Raw genomic sequence first — 14,022 nt, 5'->3', positions numbered from 1 at the left:
CCCCACAAGTAATCCTTGAACTTTTCACACAACGCCCACTTCACTGCCAGCAACTCAAGCTTAAAAGAACTGTAATTGGCGTCGTTCTTCTCCGTTGGATGTAAACTTCGGCTTGCATAGGCGATTACCTTTTCCTCTCCCTGTTGCTTCTGGGCCAAGACAGCCCCCAAGCCCAGGTGGCTAGCATCGGTATACAGGATGAAGGGTTGTGTGAAGTCAGCGTAGGCTAGGATCGGGGCCTGTAGTAGTTCCTGCTTGAGTTTCTGGAAGGCAGCTTCACAGGCCGGATCCCATTGGATCGAAGGGGACCCTCGGCCACGAACTCGTCCCATACCTCCCAGCAACTGGTTGATCGGCCTAGCGATTTTAGAGAAATCTTTAATGAATCGCCTATAGTAACCCACGAAGCCCAGGAATGAACGAACCTGGCGCACCGTCTTGGGCGCAGCCCACTCCTGCACTGCCACCACCTTCTCGGGATCAACTGAAATCCCCGCTGCACTCACCACATGCCCCAAGAATTTAACCTCTTTGCGGAAGAGCTGGCACTTGTCTGGCTGGAGCTTCAACCCATATCGCTCTAGGGAACGGAAGACTTGCTCTAGGTGCTCGTGATGGGACTTGAAATCTGGGGAGTAGACAATGACGTCGTCTAGATAGACGAGGGTGGAATCCATCAGTTGGTTGCCTAAACAACGCTGCATCAGCCGTTGGAACGTGGCTGGGGCGTTGCAAAGGCCAAACGGCATCCGGTCCCATTCATATAGGCCAAAGGGGGTAGTGAATGCAGTCTTCTCCCGGTCATGCTCGTCCATCTGCACCTGCCAGTAACCGCTGGCCAAGTCAAGGGTGGAATACCAGGTGGCTTGTGTGAGGCTCGTGAGAGAGTCTTCAACTCGAGGCAACGGGAAAGCATCCCTTTTGGTGACTTGATTCAGCCTTCGGTAATCCACACAAAACCTCCAGGAACCAGTTTTCTTTCGAACCAGTACTATCGGGGCAGCCCAAGGGCTACTGCTCTCTCGAATAATCCCCTTGTCAAGCATCCCTCGCAAAAGGGTGCGGACCTCTGAATACAAGGTCGGGGGCACGGGTCGATAGCGCTCTCGGCTGGGTGCAGCATCCCCAGTTGGGATTTGATGTCGCACCACATCCGTGTGGCCGTAATCCTCATCGTGAGTGGAAAACAAGTGCTGCCATTCCATCAAGAACTCTTGGAGTTGTCCCAATTGCTCTTCTCCTAGTCCTTCACCCCGTAAAGACTCCCCCATCAGGTGGGTAGGCAACCCTCCTCCTATCTCTCCCGCCCCCGAACCTGCTCGTGTCAGGGCCACCTCTACCACTGTCGGGCCTACCCGATTGAAGTTGACTTCACCCTGTTCACGAACCTGCTGGGGCCTCACTGAGGTCACCCGGGCCAAACGCTGGTGGCGATACAAGTGAACAGGGAAAGGATTCATGTTCCTGACTCGCACTGAGACCCGGCCCCCCTGAACAGTCGCCAATCCTCGAGCAACTTCCACCTTGGGACCATCTTCATGGGGTTCCACCATGACCCAATCTTCCGGACTATAAAGTCGAGGAGGCAACCTGACCCCGACCAAAGCCTCACTCTGAGCTGGAATGGACAAGGCGTAACGGCAGGCTACTCTTCCCGTGCTTTCCCGATCCCCCTGTTGTTCGGCCAGACATACTCGACGGCAGTCGGCCCTGATGCGGTCCCACTCCTGCCCGGCTGATGTTGCAGCTGTTCGAGCCGGTCTACTTCGGAACAGCTCCTCCCAACAGTCCGAAATGACGTTCATCCCAATCAGGGCACGATGAGACCCCAGGCATGTGTCTCGTACGACCACCACTCCTTTCTGTGGCACCACTACTCCCTGAATCTTTAGATCAGTCACAAGGTATCCCACATACGGGATGTCAAGACCATTCGCCCCACGTAGCGTCAACCAGGGGGCTTCCGCAGGTGGACGACCTTCGGTGCCAAACAACTCATGGGCCAAGCTTTCGGTGAATAGGGTCACTTGGGAGCCTGTATCCAAGAGGCACTGCACTTTCTGGTCATTGACCTGAACCACCACCACTGGGCAACAGCCCACCAGGCGGCTCCTAGAAGTTGTAGGCAGAGAGGGGTCTGATAAGGGGGTCCCGACCACTTGACCCACAGTGGCCGGAAACTCTAAAAACCCCCTTGCGATGCACGTCGAGCAGGACACTGACGGAAGTAATGTCCCGGCTCTCCACAGCCGTTGCAGATGGGACGCCCACGCTCATCCCACTGAAATCGCGAGCCAGAAGGTCGGGATGGACGGCGGTCGGGAGGACGGTTCCCATCAGAGTAAGCCCGCTCCCGCGGTAAAGAGGACAACTGGAGGCGCTCTCGCCGAAGCTCCTCCATAAAAGATTTAGATAGGTCAGACATTTGTTCCCGCACATCTCTCTTCAACTCTTCCCGGAGGGCCTGCTTCCAGTCAGATGTCGTAGTAGTCGAAGGGGTGCTAACAACATTCGTGGCTAGGCAGCTGGGAGGATCTACATTCTCCATGTGGTCACACTCAAGGGCCAGTGCTTCTTGTCGAAGCTCTTCAAAGGTCAGGTTCGGGGTTCGTCGAAATTGCACCCGCAGACTCTGACGCACAGGGCCTTCCCGCAGCCCCACTAAAAACTGATCTCGTAGTAAAACCTCTTCGCCCCCCAGGCCATGATCCTGTCTCCCTGTAAGTCTAGAAAACTGTTCCCGTAATTGTAGGGTAAATGCCCGAACAGATTGCCGAGGGCCTTGCCGAGAATTGAAAAATTGCGTCCTCAGAACAGCTACCGGGGTGGTGTCTCCATATTGTCCCGTGAGGAAGTCAAAAATGGTCTGGACAGTCGCTCGAGTTGCTGCCGGTGCTGCCTGAACTTCTCTCCTCGCTTCCCCTTCCAAAGAGTTTAAAACAAACTGAACCTGCTGCGGGGCACTCAGACCTTGGAGCCCTGCCAGGTACTCCACCTGTACCTTCCACATCGACAAGCTCATTTCGGATCCCGGGCCTCCATACTTCGGAGCCCACGGAGCCCCCATAAAGATTGGCACGACGGGTTGCCGTGCCCCAAGCACTTCCTCTTCTGCCATCTCGACCTCTGGTCGCTCAACTCGAGGTAGTACCCTGCCGACTACGCCAATCTGTCACAGGTCAGGGGGGCCAAGCTGGACTGCGCCCTCCCCTAAACCAGGACCACCTCGAGGAGCGTATCAGAGGGAAAGAGTCGGAGACAGAGAATAAATTTAACAAGTTTTATTTTGAAGTAAAAACAAATTGGGAATCCTAAACTAAAATCTTCTTTGTTACCCTCAGGGCTTGAAGGTAAACAATGCAGCGACCGGGGACTCTCCCGCCCTCTTCCTCTGTGCGGGCCCCGCAATAGATGGACAGATGGGTGGTCAAGTAGGTATTTCACAGGTGGGAATACAATCGGCAAGCCCGCAGTCTGGTAAGTCTCCTCTGGTAATTAAATACTTCCAAACTCCCTTCCCTTCTTCACAGATGCAGAATTTGGGACGGATGGATATCGGTCAGGTCCGTACACGGCAGATACACAGCCTTGAGGTGGGGATGTGTTTGGCAAGTGAGGGGTCCGGTAAGTCTCCTCCGGTAAGTATGTAATTCCAGCCTTCCTTCCTTCTTCCACAGGTACGGAATTTGAGGCGAATGATATCAGTCAAGTACGTATACGGCAGGTGCACGGTCTTACAATAAGGTGGCTTCTCCTGACACCGTCAGAGTGGATATTCCAGACAAAGCGTGCCCCTCTCACGTTCGTGACAAAGGACAGTCACCTCTCTCAGCACAGGTGGGCCACAAGGATGCAACAAACTCTAAGTCAACAGGCTGTGCAGGGTTTCTACTGAAACAGACAGAATGGATGCTTCAGACAAAGTATACAGTTCACATGCGTTGGAAGGAACGAACACTTCTCACAATACGGATGAATAGCAGGGATACAGCAGACTCGAAGTCAACAGGCTGAATGGGGCTTCCTCATACAGATGAGTAGTAGGGATACAGCAGGCTCGAAGTCAACAGGCTGAATGGGGCTTCTTCTGAGACAGACAGAATGGATGTTTCAGGCAAGTATACAGTTCCCCTTTAATTGGAAGGATCGAACACTTCTCACCATACAGTTGAATGGCAGGGATACAGCAGACTCGAAGTCAACAGGCTGAATGGGGCTTCTTCTGAGACAGACAGAATGGATGTTTCAGGCAAGTATACAGTTCACATGCATTGGAAGGAACGAACACTTCTCACAATACAGGCGAATAGCAGGGATACAGCAGACTCGAAGTCAACAGGCTGAATGGGGCTTCTTCTGAGACGGACAGAATGGATGTTTCAGGCAAGTATACAGTTCACAGGCAGTGGAAGGAACGAACACTTCTCTCCATACAGTTGAATGGCAGGGATACAGCAGACTCGAAGTCAACAGGCTGAATATGGGCTTCTTCTGAGACAGACAGAATGGATGTTTCAGGCAAGTATACAGTTCACATGCATTGGAAGGAACGAACACTTCTCACAATACAGACGAATAGCAGGGATACAGCAGACTCGAAGTCAACAGGCTGAATGGGGCTTCTTCTGAGACGGACAGAATGGATGTTTCAGGCAAGTATACAGTTCACATGCAGTGGAAGGAACGAACACTTCTCACCATACAGTTGAATGGCAGGGATACAGCAGACTCGAAGTCAACAGGTTGCACAGAGCTTTTCTGAGGCAGATAGTAAATATTTCAACAGGGCATCTCTTCTCCTATTAGCACAACAGAGGGGTTAATTCACATCCCAGATGATAAATCCTCAACATCCAGACAGTTGGAACAAATCAGTGTCGCAGGACTCTTACTATTGACAGTCAGCCCTCATGACACATAGAGAGTGCATGGCAAACAGGAATGTAGCTTACACACACACACGACAATTCCGCTTCAAACATATATTGTGGGGGAAAACATCAATTTTAGCCACTGCAAACTCACTTCACGACGTGCAATTTAAAGCCAGCACTCACATTCGGGTTTCTGTCCGAAGGGAAGGGGGAGGGCGCAATCCTCACTGCCACTGAGGATGTTCTGGGATGTTTTTCTTCACAGTCACAGGCAGAGTTCACATCACCATTTATAGAGGAGAGAGAGGTAAGAGATCGGTAATGAATCAATACAATCCACTCAGTGATATTTATGGTCGTGATCCAAACACTCCAAACCACATCCAATTCAGTGTCAAACGTGTGCAATTACAAGACTCAGTTCTCAGTTACTCAGCTCCTCTCCAATGCAAACAGGGTAATTCGCTCTCCTGCTGTTGTTCTCGAATCCCTCATCAAGCAGCACTGTCCTCTTCATTCACCCGTCCTCCAGTAACTATTACCACCCAATAAAACGACTTTTCACAAGGGAGAAAAACCACACGCACCACCTCTCTCTCTTGCTTTTTATCCTCTCCACTGTTGATGAGGCCTCACGCAAACTCTGAGTAAATCCCCCACACCTGTTGCCAATCCATCATTTGGGGTTGTCACAGCAACAAACGCACACACAGGCCTGGGAACAGGGTTACACTCAAAGCGTTCCCCCGGGAACACTGCTTCAGCGGGAATAAGTTCCACATGCCATTTGTCACACTGTGACATTTGGTTTAAAAGTATCCAGGACTCTCACAGGACCTCTGTTTTGGGGAAATTTTTAAAAAAAAGAAATGAGTCCACTCAGTTGTTGTAGTTCAGTATTTGTTATTATTCTTCATGTGAAAAAGGCACTTTTATGAGAAATGTTTGCTGTGCCTATTAAAATAAATTCTGTAAAAATTCAGAATCTTTTTCTTTGTGTGCATGACATATTTATGCATTAAGGTTTTCGTAATGGCTCCATGTTTAGCACCTCAGGTAACCAGCTTTCTAAGAATGCACACGCGTCACTGCCCTAAGATTTTCCTGGTAAACCTACGAGTCTCAGGTTGGATCGTCAACTGCGATTCTCAAGGTGATCTATTTTCCAGGTAAGTGTTGCAACTTTCTTTTCGAGAGCGCTGGTCATCGATTGAAGTGTAGTAATCGAATCTTCGGTCTGTGAAATGCGTACCTTTGTCTGCGTAAGCCTTCCGAAACACTCCGCAACTTGATTTTTAACATCTTGTACAGCTGAAAGGATGGTTTCAAACTGAGAAGTCATGTCTACTCTCACTGAATGTATTGCTTGGAGAATATCACTTGTGTCAGTGTGAAAGCCGCCAGCTTTTTTCTCCATAACTAGGTGACGAGTTTTCCTCGCCATATGTAACACGCGAACCTTCTTCAAGGGCCTCAGAATCCGACGGAATATCTGATGCTTTTTTCGGCTTCTGCTTTGCTGGTTTAGGCGACATCACAAACAACATTCACTTTTAAAACAAATCGTAGATGAAATTTAAGTTTTTTGAATTTTATTTTAAAATTCAAGAAAACTTAGAACAAAAAAACAACGGAACCAACTCGTGCCTCTCGTCAGCACATAGCCATAACCGGAAGTCCTCCGAGATTTCACTTTTCTATAAATTTATGGATATGGGGATGGTGGAGAAGTCATCTAATAATAAGAGTTTATTGTGAGTATTTTCTTCTTTGATATATTTAGAAAGAGAAGAAATTGCAGCATCTCTTTTCATAAACTAAACTAACTTATATAATCACACAACATTTGTACAATAAATACCCACTATATCAGTTATTTCATTTTTAAACCTATAAACCTATTATAGGTTTAAAAATGAAATAACTGATATAGTGGGTATTTATTGTACAAATGTTGTGACATATTATGTGTATTTGTTATTACTTTTGGCATTCAGTTACATATATAATGCTTTAGTCCATCACTTTTTAAATCTAAAAATGACAAGTTTTTATGCTGTTTGTGTAAAATCTTGTTGTGACTTGTTTATGCAATTAGAATTTGAAATCAGTTTGTAAATGTTTTACCACAGGACATGTTGGTGGGAGTCCTGCACCATGTCACAGGAGAACACACGTGGGCTCTTGGTGAGTGTAAACATGGCCCCTTGCTGGACGACAGAGATAAAGAATTGACTGAGAGTGGTTCAGTGGCACATGAGAGGCTGGCTGAAATTATTCTCGATGAACGCTGGCTGAAGGTCGACCCCAAGTATCTGAATTTCAGGTACATAAGCAACTTTATATAGCTCTATATTGAAAATGGTCAAATCAATTATGTGAAAGACATTTTACTATAATTGACGTCGATATTACATGAACAAGATTATTATAAAAACAATATATTGTATGTATTTTGATCTAATGTGCACTCAGGTCAACTGCAGATTTGGAGTAATTTCACAACCACATACTGATGTATGCCAGCAAGCGCTTCAGCTTTTCCCCACCAGTTTATGCTGCTCGTACCATGCTGGCTGGCCTCGATTACAACCATCATCTCAATAGACCAGCCAGGAGAAAAGCTGATGGCACAATTCAGTAAGTTTTGAATTATTTTTATAAAATAAATGTTACATTGTACAGTTTTCACTAAGCTGATACACTTCTCTATATTGTCAGGTATGGCAAGGTGTAAACAAAAAGTCCAGGAAGTGGAGGTTATACTCAATGAAGGTGGAGAAGGACTACAGCTACATCTCTGACCTACAGCGTGCCATCCTCCTTCGACGGATATCAGCTAATAATGGATTTATTGAAAAAAAAATTCTATGTGAATTTAAATTTCAACAATACATATTACACAATTTTAACTGTAACATATCAAACTCATAAACTGTTATTATAATCTAAAGTGGTTATATAAAAGTCATGATACAATCCAAATATCACGTGGGTGACTTTATCATCCAAGACAAATGTAGTAGTAAATATGATTTTGGCAAACTAAGTAAAAAAAAGGTGTATAATAACGATAATTTATGGCCAAGATAAACACACAATCAAATAAAACTGTTCTCCCATAATAGATTATATATATAACGTTATAATATTTAACAGTAATGTCTTTGTTTTTGAAATGTGGTAATCATGTCAGAGAGATAATTATTATATTCTTTGTATAGGTCAATCGCTGCCGAAACAATGAATAATCTCCACAGGACCATAGCTGATGTGATGCTACGTCCCAAGTCTGACCCATCTACCAGTCAAGATACCTCTGGAAACACAATGTCTTATATGTGTTATTGTTGATTGTGCTAATGTTTTTTATATTTGTGATTATAGTTTCTAGCTTTAGTAATACAGAAATAAAAAAGTGACATTCTACATTTGGTTGTTGTTATTGCAGAAATAATACATCAATTTAGTTTTGTAATCAAATGTGGTTTCTATTGCAAGTGTAAAGAATTAATTTATCATTTTCAGTAAATGTTTTTATTTAAAAATTAACGAAGAAAAAATATACCAAACAAATTTTTTTTTTTTATATTGTAGAATGTAAAACACAGAAACTATAGTCTAGATGGAAATAGGGGTCTACGGGCACCAAACCCCCCCACCCCCCCGGCTATTTTTATGCCACCTGATTTTTTAAAATCCATAAAAGTGTATATTTTCATAATCTGCCAGGTGTCAAGCTGAAATAATGTCCCAAAGGGTTCTTTTTAACCCTTTGCTGCACCTGACCGGAACCCGAAAAATCTAAAAGTGAAATAGAAAGTGGCATAACATTAGAAGTAAACAACATACAGAGACAAATGAACACATTTTCCCATACAATTCTGACCCCAGGAATTTAATGAAATGGTTATTTTTTACATTTGACAACATATTGACCTTATTTCTGGACAAAAATAGCAAAAAATGGCCAAAGAATGTGTAGAGAATCAACTATTTTTTTCGTTTTCTCAAGCGAATAGGGTGATTTTTTTTCCACTGCACATTATTTCTTTATCATTCAAGTGTCTATTATAAGATTAAATTGGGTACCAAGCTGAAATAATCTCCAAAATGCTTAATTTTTAACCCTTTGCACCAAACCCGAAAAATCTAAACATGATTTAAAGTGGCATAACTTTTGATGTAAACAACTCACAGAGACAAATGGACACATTTTTCAATACAATTCGGACCCCAGAAATTGTTATTTGTCATTTTTATAACATCTTGACCATTTAAAAGTGATTTTTCAACAGTTTTCACTATTATCACAGGCTTTCGGAAATCGAATCAGTATTCTTGACTAGCAGTGGTGGTAGCTTAGTTTGTATCTACTAGCTAAAGTTTTTTTCAGGCTCAATACTTCATACATACTTACCAAGGGGAAAATTAAACATTGTAACACAGCTGAAGTGCCTCCAAAGAGGATTCGTTCCCTAACACGTATTTTACATGTCTCAACTCTTTCTGAGTATGGTAATTTTACAACACTCAACACATGCAGGTGGGCAAGCGAATCATATCTACACAGTATATGAGATATGAGACTCTGTAAAGACGTCAGTTCACCATACCACATGAGGGATATTTGTGAACAGGTTCCATTGAAATTTGAGAACTTGTCTTTGGATACAATTGGCTATCACCAATACTGCTATAAAAGCTTTACAGGGAAAATACACTCACCTAAAGGATTATTAGGAACACGATATCAACACTGTGTTTGACCCCCTCCGCGTTCAGAACTGCCTTAATTATACGTGGCATTGATTCAACAAGGTGCTGAAAGCATTCTTTAGAGATGTTGGCCCATATTGATAGGATAGCATCTTGCAGTTGATGGATATTTGAGGGATGAACATCCAGGGCACAAAGCTCCCGTTCCACCACATACCAAAGATTGGGTTGAGATCTGGTGACTGTGGGGGCCATTTTAGTACAGTCAACTCATTGTCATGTTCAAGAAACCAATTTGAAATGATTTGAGCTTTGTAACATGGTGCATTATCCTGCTGTAAGTAGCCATCGGAGGATGGGTACATGGTGGTCATTAAGGGATGGACAAGGTCAGAAACAATGCTCAGGTAGGTTGTGGCATTTAAACGATGCCCAATTAGCACTAAGGGACCTAAAGTGTGCCAAGAAAACATCCCCCACACTATTACACCACCACCCCCAACATGGCATGATGGATCCATGTTCTCATTCTGTTTACGCCAAATTCTGACTCTACCATCTGAATGTCTCAACAGAAATCGACACTCATCAGACCAGGCAACATTTTTCCAGTCTTCAACTGTCCAATTTTGGTGAGCTCATGCAAATTGTATCCTCTTTTTCCTATTTGTAGTGGAGATGAGTGGTGGGGTTTTCTGCTGTTGTAGCTCATCCACCTCAAGGTTGTGCATGTTGTGGCTTCACAAATGCTTTGCTGCATACCTCGGTTGTAATGAGTGGATATTTTAGTCAAAGTTGCTCTTCTATCAGCTTGAATCAGTTGGTCCATTTTCCTCTGACCTGTAGCATCAACAAGGCATTTTCGCCCACAGGACTGCCACATACTGGATGTTTTCCTTTTTCACACCATTCTTTGTAAACCCTAGAAATGATTGCCCGGTTATAGTCGATGAGAAAAGAACGCGCAGGGATGCATCTTATCGTCTGAGGAAGCGTGTTGTGAAAGCACTTATGTCATCACTGCACTGGCTCCCTATCAAACATCGTATAGATTTTAAAATATTGCTTATTACTTCTAAAGCCCTGAATGGTTTAGAACCTCAGTATTTGAATGAGCTCCTTTTACATTATAATCCTCTACATCCGCTACGTTCTCAAAACTCAGGCAATTTGATAATACCTAGAATATCAAAATCAACTGTGGGTGGCAGATCCTTTTCCTATTTTTTTTCATACAAACTTGGAACAGCTGACCAACTTCAAGAAGCAGCACTCACCCTCCACCCTCCAAAGAGTCAAAAGAAGCTACCATTGACACCTCTATCGAAGCAAATAGTTGAGTTATAGGTTAATTTACTGCTTTCGAGGTCGAGGTCAATGTCAATGCTGAACTCTTTTTGATACAGGCATTTGATTTTGATATTTACTAAAGCAATTTTCTGTCTTTCTAGCTCACAACCATCCTTTCACATCTAGGACACTCAGAAACATATGACTTCAGTATGAAACGTGAGACAGCAATGACAGAAAGACAATTTTTTTTTGCTTCGATAGAGGTTTCGAAGTGTAGCGCAAAGGAGGATGTGCTTTGGGAGTTTGCACTTGCTGTTAGTTGCTGCTCGACACACTTCTTGTGTAATCGAATAGACTAGCCTCTGGGTCTTCTCGCACTTTTCGCCATTAAATGTACCAGTCACCAATGAGCTCGGAAATTGTACAAGATGCTCTAGAAGAAGCACATCCATCTTCACAGCATCTAGCTCCTGTGCTGTCGGGGGCCATGGTAGCTCCTTTGACTTTTTGAATGCCTTTATATAATGTGAGAATTGAGGGTGTGTGCTGCTTCTTGAAGTTGGTCAGCTGTTCCAAGTTTGTATGCACATCCAACTGCTTCATCTACAGTAATGCAGAGCTGTATATGAGGTTCAACTTAATACACTCATGTTGTTGCACCTTGGAGAATGTGAGTTCATGAGAGATATCTTTGTCTTCCTGTAACCGTCTTGTCAATTTGCATTCAATCACATTCCTAAGAATGGAATCCTTTATAACACAATATGACTTGTTATGTGCTGCTATCTTCTGGGCCTGCAGGCTGTCAGTGTTGTCTGCTGCCTTTTCTACTCGCTCCCTTCCACGCTCATGGGTTTGGTACTCTGTGTTGAAGTTGTTTCTGCATGATGGATAATACTTAGCTTCCATTGCAAAAAGGTCCTTGCCCTGCACCTTGCGATACAGAGACTCTTTCTTTAATTCCTGTGCCCTAGGTTCAATAACTTTCCAGCCTGGTTCCTTGTGTTTCCAACTCTGAAACTTTGTAAGCTCTTCAGTCTTGCCCTTGAACTTGGATTTTGCTCTGTCAAAGAAAATGCACTGATTGGGAAACAAGAAGTAACACCTTGGAGCTCCTTCCGATTGAACTGACCGTGATTTGACATGGCGCAGAGAGTCCCTTTTCAATAATAATTATTCACCAGATGTAGAAGCCTTTGACTCTTGTAAACGATTTATTTTCCCTGTAAAGCTTTTATAGCAATATTGGTGATAGCCAATTGTATCCAAAGACAAGTCCTCTAATTTCAATGGAATCTGTTCACAAATATCCCTCATGTGGTATGGTTAACTGATGTCTTCAAAGAGTCTCATATCTCATATACCCCACCCAACTAAGCTACCAACACTGCTAGTCAAGAATACAGAGTTGATTTCCGAAAGCCTGTGATTATAGTAAAAACTGTTGAAAAATCACTTTAAGTTATGACTACAAAGGTATATCTTAATTATAGTTTCAAATTGTGGCGGCGGAGGCGTGGTTCAGCGAGGTCTGCGATGGAAGAGAGAGTGAGGAGACGAGTGGTGGTAAGTGGCTCAAGTGAGAAACAAGTAACACCTGCTTCTCGTTGCAGTGATTGGTGTGGGGAATCGGCATTTAAGCCGCCCGCAAACCGGTAGAGACTGAGAGAGCTGAGGACTCGTGGGAGAAAGCAGCAGACGTGCGGGAGAGAGAGATAACTGGAAGGGGTTCGCCGACCCCGGAACACACCGCCAGCTGGTCCTCCGCCAGTTGGATGGCCAGATCCAGCGACGATGCCACAGCGCTGACTATGCTGCTCGGGGCTGAGGCCGACCCTTTGGAGAATAGCTCTTTTTAGGTAGGCATACACCAGGAGGTTCGGGACAGGCAGTTGTTGGGCCGCCTTCTGGGCCTCTCCTGACAGCAGCGGGATCAGCCGGACCGGCCAGCTGTCCGATGGCCACCCACATGCCTCGGCCGTCCTCTCGAACAAGTACAGGAACGCATCCGGATCGTTGGTTGGCGCAATCTTCGTGAGAGGCATGTGGGCATGCCTCTCCAAATGTAGGCTTCCATGTGTGGCAGTATGGAAATACAATCATCAGGATGTTGTCCACAGAAATTTTATTTATTTATTTTATTTAACCTTTATTTAACCAGATAAAAAACTCATTGAGATTAAAAATCTTTTTTTCAAGAGTGACCTGGCCAAGACAACAGCATTTACATACAATTTAAAAACATACATGACATCAAAAAAACAAATGATATTTAGTCAATGTGTACAAGTTTAGAAACAAGTTTGGAAACATTTTCCAAGTTCACGCTTCTTTAGAATAGATTTAAATTCTCCCAATGTCACAAGTTCAGAAAGATTTAGGTCCTTTTGCAGTTCATTCCATGCACGGGATGCAGTGTACTGAAATGCTGCCTTACCCAACTCTGTTCTCACTCTGGGAACCACCATCAGTATGTTCCTCTGAGAACGCAGAGCATACTGTTGTTGGTTTTTTCGCATGTATTTGCAGAGGTAAGATGGAAGGAGCCCAAGAATACATTTATAAATGAAAGTCAACAAATGAGACCACCTGCGAACATACAGGGACGGAAACTCAGCTGCAGCATACAGTGTACAATGGTGAACACGATTTCCACAGCCAGTCATAAAACGTAAAGCACAATGATAAACAGTATCCAGCTTATTTAAAAGATGGTCCGATGCATTCATAAAAAGGAGATCTCCGTAATCCAATAAAGGTAAAAAAGTTGCAGAAATCAAACGTTTCCTTGTATAAACAGAGAAACATGATTTATTTCTGAAAAGAAAACTGAGCTTTAGCTTCAGTTTACATACAAGATGCTCAATATGCTGTTTAAAGGACAAATTTTCATCAATAACAAAGCCTAAATACTTATAAGAAGAGACCATTTGGATTTCTTTTCCATCAGCTGTTTTTATTTTAGGAAGCTGAGAGGGTAGCTGTTTTCTGTTTGAGAAAACCATAGCTTTAGATTTGTCCGCATTTAACACTAGTCTCAGCTGATTTAGATGAGACTGAACAGCATCAAACGCAGACTGTAAGAAATCAAAGGCTTGTTCAATTGAAGGAGACGAACAACAGATAACTGTGTCAT

General features: G+C 44.0%; 1 long non-coding RNA gene across 1 annotated transcript; it reads left to right on the top strand.

The window, feature by feature from the left end:
- Window positions 1–6,850: 6,850 nt before the first annotated feature.
- Window positions 6,851–8,467, top strand: LOC113091892 (uncharacterized). The gene is made up of 4 exons (XR_003287469.1): window positions 6,851–7,200; window positions 7,350–7,514; window positions 7,596–7,746; window positions 8,099–8,467. It is a non-coding gene; the product is annotated as an uncharacterized LOC113091892 (long non-coding RNA).
- Window positions 8,468–14,022: the final 5,555 nt, after the last annotated feature.

This window comes from Carassius auratus, unplaced genomic scaffold, assembly GCF_003368295.1.
Source record: "Carassius auratus strain Wakin unplaced genomic scaffold, ASM336829v1 scaf_tig00214341, whole genome shotgun sequence".
NCBI lineage: Eukaryota > Metazoa > Chordata > Actinopteri > Cypriniformes > Cyprinidae > Carassius > Carassius auratus.
Note: the sequence above shows the minus strand (reverse complement) of the source record. Positions and strands in the feature narration are given on the sequence as shown.